The sequence below is a fragment of the Amblyomma mixtum genome, chromosome 10 (assembly GCF_055824585.1).
Source record: "Amblyomma mixtum isolate Tamu chromosome 10, ASM5582458v1, whole genome shotgun sequence".
In the NCBI taxonomy this organism is placed as follows: domain Eukaryota; kingdom Metazoa; phylum Arthropoda; class Arachnida; order Ixodida; family Ixodidae; genus Amblyomma; species Amblyomma mixtum.
The window spans coordinates 86,101,409-86,107,222 of NC_143021.1; positions in this window are offsets into that span (position 1 = coordinate 86,101,409).

Below are 5,814 nucleotides of genomic sequence, written 5' to 3' on the forward strand. Positions count from 1 at the left end.
TTGCTTGAGTACAGTCTATCCATCCAACAGCGCAGGTACCTAGATCGTATACAGTAAATTTCATATCACCAAAGCGGAGGCCCTGCGGCGCTCGCCCCTCCTTAGCACAGTCTGTCGACTATGTGTAGCACTTTTCTCTACATGAATACTGATCAATGTTTATTTCCTCCTGTCATAAGCCGCAGCTCCTGCGCGTCCGCCTCGTGTAACAGAAGCTTCACCATCGAGATTTTCACACAGTTTCCACGCCGGTTCCTGGTCGCTGAGCCGCCCGTTGGGCTTCCGTTCCGATTCCCAATTTTCTCTTTAGAAGATTCTGGTTAGAAGATTCTGCCTACACTTAGGGAAAGGAGGGGAGGGACCTCTTGCAACGAGCACCACTAATAAGAAAACGTAGCTTCTGTCGTTGTAGTGTTGCGTACTCACCTACCACCTGCCACGGTTGGCAGTTACCAAAGCTGGGAAGAGAAAATCCTCTCTCCACTTTTAGGGTAGAAGTTTGTTGCGACTAGAAGAACTCAGAAGATGGCTACAGTGGAAGGAGGTGGTTGTTACGTGGGTGAAGGAATGCGCAAACTAAGCGTGATTGCCTCGTGAACTACCAGCTCGTGGCTACCGAGGTAAAGGAGGGACATTAAGCCAATGGGAATCAACTTTTGTTGATTAATAGGCTAAGCCGGTAACCTCAGCTTTACAAGGAAGAAGACGTAGTGCTAACGCATTGTCGTCACTTATAGGTAATTAGTGCCTCTGTAATTTTTTTTCTACATGAATAGTGATCAATAATTTTCCTCGTATCACCAGCCGCAGTTCGTTTGCGTCCGCCTCGTGTGGCGGGAGCTGCGTCAGCCAGGGGCCGTTGGGTGCCCACGCTGTCCCCTGGTGCTGGGCCCCTTGTCTGGCATCTGTTTCTGTGGGGGACAATTCCACCGCATAAGTTCTGCGGCGACAGTACGTGCGACACTTTGCGAATAGATGCGCCCACGTTCAGGGCATTGTTGTTGATGGAGGCCTGCTTTTGCTGCCTCACGCTTTTCGAGGAGGCCACCTGAAGGACAGCATATGTGATACCTTATGACACCTTATCATACCTCATACCTCATGATAAGTACTACCTTGAAACCCCTATAGTCACGTGATGTGTGCATTGGCAGCTTTGACTAGTTATTCCTTCCCTACAGCCCCGACGAAAGCTTAAGTATTCGTCTTTAAATTTCAGCGCAGCTTGACGCAAACGCGCGTGTTGTTATTAATGCAAACGCAATATATGTGCCATCAGCACAAATGCTGGCCCTCCATGGCGCAAAATTCAAATGATATCAGAATTACTCTGTACGACGTCACAGCTCATGTATGCTAACACGTGTAAGTCTTAAACGATGAAACAAAACGTAACCTATGAAAGTCATGAATCATCTTTCCGCAACGTAGCATGAATCAGCACTTTACAACTAATCTAATGTAAGGTTATAGAGTTCGAATCAGCATTCATAGTAATGCCTCGTAGTCACAGTCATAACTCACGATTCCTCCATTCGGCAGGGTAAGGTATCACGACTCTGCACTTCAGTCCTTTCGCATTCTGACATGTACCCAGTCGAAAAAGACAACAAAAACACAACAAAAAACTTGTCTTGTCGTATTTTTGGCATGTCGTATTTCTATTGTCTGTCTTGTGTCGTAAACATGTTGTCTGTCTTGTCTTATTTGTGTTGTCCTGTCTTCTGTTGTGTCGTAAACATGTTGTCTGTCTTGTGTTGTAATTGTGTTGTCCTGTTTTCTGTTGTGTCGTATTGATGTTGTCTGTGCTGTCGTAATTGTGTTGTCCTGTCTTCTGTTGTGCGGCATTCTTGTCGTGGCATAATGAATGAATATACAGTAAAACCCAATAATTAGACCTATTAATTGAAAATCCCGGATAATTCAACGGATTTCTGCGGTACTGCAATTCCTAATATAAATTTGAACACACAGTTCGATGCAGCAGCCAGTTAATTCGAATATCTTTAATGCCATGCGAGGATGTCCGATCCCGATTTATTCACAAACCGACGGCACCACAAGGCACGCCTTGTGGTCCCAAAGACTTCAAATTAATGAGATTTTACTGCACTGCAGTCATTGCCTAGTTATTGAGCAGCTGACTGTTTGGCTCTGTATGCGTATTCATTCCAGAGCACATCAAAAACACCTTACTTGAGCACAATCATGTTTATTTCCTGAAAAATGCTTCCCGCAGGGGTGGAAGCAGGCTCCAGCTTTTTGGAGCAGGCACGGGAGCAGCAAAAGTCTAATTTTGGAGCAGCAAAAGTCCCATTTTGGAGCAGATATGGAGCAATTTGTAGGCTATTTGGGAGCACACTGGCAACATTTAAATGCGACTGAGAGCAATTTTGTTTGCAACTCGCCCAAAAACTGCAGAAATATTGATCATCAATCCTACAGGCCAGAATTCTTTAAAAGGACTGCAATCGTGCTAAAGATATTTGCTAGAGTTCATAAAAAAATAGACATGTGGCAGCTGCTACAAACAGTAGTTGCAGTAAATTAGCTGTCATCAATTTCAGTTCCAAAAAAAAAAGAAAACATCATATTGGCGACAGTTCGTCAAAACCGTCAAAAGAGTGCTTCAGAATCTCGAATATACTATGTCAGGACCGAAAAAAAAAAGAATCAATACCCGCCAACCAGTGGATTTTAAAATTCGGAAAATTGTTGCAGCCAAACCAACAAGAAGGTACTCACGTAAATGCGCACCAAGAATTTAACACCCAAGCATATATGAAAAAAAAATGCACCAGCGTACACGCGGGTGCACCTAAGGCAGGCTGTGGAAGAACGCGTTGCTCTGTACAGCTGTGAAAGGTGTGAGTAGCGAGGGGACGCCAGCCGCGCCGCTGTAAAGATGTAACCCCATAACTGGCCAGGCAAAACCAAAGCAACGCCAACTGCGTGCGAGGTAAGAGCACGACAGTACCTCGCACGTTGGGTAGTAAGTCAGGTCTCCATTCCCTGGCAGCACCACGTGCAAGAAGTCCGTAATTCGTTTGTGAAATTAGCTCAGGTAAATAAAATTATATTCGCGCGCCGTTTACCCTGCCCGTGCTGGCGGTTGCTTTGCAGGTCAAGGTGTCCGGAATCCTAAACAACCGATTCGGTTTGGGGCTAGTAAGCCAGGCCTATGGCAACGACGCCGTTTTAAACGCTGTTTATCTCCAGAGTGAAAGCCTTTAATGGCTCATGCTCACAGTGTCTGTGCTTGCGCTGGAATCGTGCCGACTGTGGCCTCTCCTCCAGGCTAGCGCCACAGCACAACCACCTCCTCCAACAATTTCCTTTCCTCAAATTCATTTTGGCACAACCTCCTCAGTAATTTCCTGTGGGATTCAGGCGTGCACTGACCCAGGGAGCCAGTTATGAGCGCTTCCTTTCCTTAAAATGATCGGAGTGTAAAACATCAACAGAGTGTAAAACATCAACGCCAACAAACAAAGTGAACACAAACAGACAATGGCAATGAACAAAGTGAAAAGGGCTCCCTCTAAAACACTGGCTCTAAAACACTGCAACGCTTCCTTTCCTTAAAATGATCAGAGTGTAAAATTTGAACACAAACAGACAATGGCAAGGGCAATGAACAAAGTGAACACAAACAGACAATGGCAAGGGCAACCTTTCTGCCAAAGAGCTCCCTCTAAAACACTGCAACGCTTCCTTTCCTTAAAATGATCTGAGTAAAATGTCAATGCGCGCCAAAGGGCTCCCTCTAAAACACTACAACGCTCTAAAACACTGGTTCTAAAACACTGCAACGCTTCCTTTCCTTAAAACGATCAGAGTGTAAAATGTCAATGCCAATGAACACAATGAACACCAGCGACGGTGAAAACAGGCGCCAAAGAGCTCGCTCTAAAACATTGCAATCAAAATAGATACCGCAGTCACCAAAGACAAAAACTGCACACGCGGGAAGCCCGCCACGCGCCAAGTGGTTCGGGAAAGCAGCTGTGGGTTGACCACAAGGCTCTCGCCAAGCACACTAGAATTTCCAGTGGGCCTCTTCGATTAACCGCGCTCGGGCAGCCCGCTGGCGGCCCGCAAGTTCGTCTCTGACAGGAAAACGCATCATGGTCACGTGGGCTGGTGGCCACCGGAACCAGCCGGTCAGCAATCACGGCGGCAAGCAAGTCGCGGATCACGGAGGGCAGATGCTCTCTCCAGCTTCGCGTTCTGCGTCTCATTGCTACGCACGCGTACGGTAGAAATAGGCTGCTTGGTATCGAAAACAACGACTTGCAGTTATTGAGGGGGTCTGCGTGCCGCAGACTGCAGAACATGCAGCTGATCAAGCTCGCACTCGTATACATCGGCAACGACAACGCGAGCGTGTGCCTTCGGTGCACCTTGTAAGCTTCAAGAAATCCTCAAAAGCATGCGATGAGCAATCGCAATCTAACGTGTTTCAGTCGACACCACATAGGACGGAAAAACTGCCCGTGCGTTGTTTATCAAACGACAAGCCGTACTCTCGGATTATTGCGTGTTTGCTTACTACGCAGTAAGTACTGGTATGACCGCCGACGATCGACCCTGGTGGACTCTGCCATGGTCGTTGCGATTTCTACGCTCATAACCTGCTTTCTGTAAGCTGTAAGCAGAAAGAATCGGGATACGTTCGTTCAACTGTAGTCTGTAGGCCGCCGGCTTTTGCTGCGGGCAAGGAACGCACAATCTCGGCAAAAGCGCATATCAGCTTGTTGAACGTCCACCTAGAACAAGCGGGTGCACTGTATAAATTTAGCTGCGTATCGTTTCTGCAATAATACAGCTTTATAGCAGAGAACTGGCACTGGAATGAAAGGCGCTAAAATAAAGCCCTGTGTGTCGGCACCTCACGTCCCGCGTGTGTTTGCATGACGATCAGCGCTAGAGCTCATTTTTATCTTTTTTTTTTAATGAGCCAAATGCGAGGAGGTGCATGCCTGCGGTACTTCTCACATATTTTGAGCATATGTGGCAGAAGGCCTGAGCACGACGCTGTACAACAGTTGGCGACGACAAAATCAGCACTTTTTTTGGTCGGCGCGACAACTGCCACATATGCCCGCAGAGATGTCTCGAGCAATGTGCTCGTGAGGGCTTTTAATAAAGGACATGTTTCAGTCAAGCGTTTTTCAAAGCATATCCACTTTTGCACTGCGCCAAACGTAATGAAGACCATACGCTCCCATATCGCACTCAACCAACACTTCGTAAAACACGTTCAGCACATGCATATATGCGCGCGTCTGAACGCGTGCTCGGAACTGGAATCAGGCTGCTCTCGTGAAAGGCCTCGAACACCATCGCAATATCCGCCGGGCGCACGAAATTAACAGCCGAAATATTTTGTGAATCAGAAGTATGCGATCGTAATATGAAGTGAGCAATTGTGCTTGCGAGGTGGTGAGACGATCGAAATATGATTGCGCATACGCACGCAAAACATATCAATAAACAGCGAGAACTACCGCAAAAGCTGCCATTGCAGGCGACACAGTCGATATGCACCGTGGCCTAGTCGAAACAAGCGCCTGCATCGAGCAAAACATCGCATGAAGAACCGCGGTCCTTCTAGTCCTTACAAAAATGGCCGCGCGAGCTTCCCGCTACCATACACCTCTCTGTCGTCTGCTAGCTGCCTGAGCGCGCTCGATTTTCTCGGGTTGCCCCGCCCACTTCCGGTGGCTGCCCGAAACCGCCCAGCCAGAGAAAAACGAACGCGTTCCGGGCAGCCACCGGAAGTGGGCGGGGCAACCCGAGAAAATCGAGCGC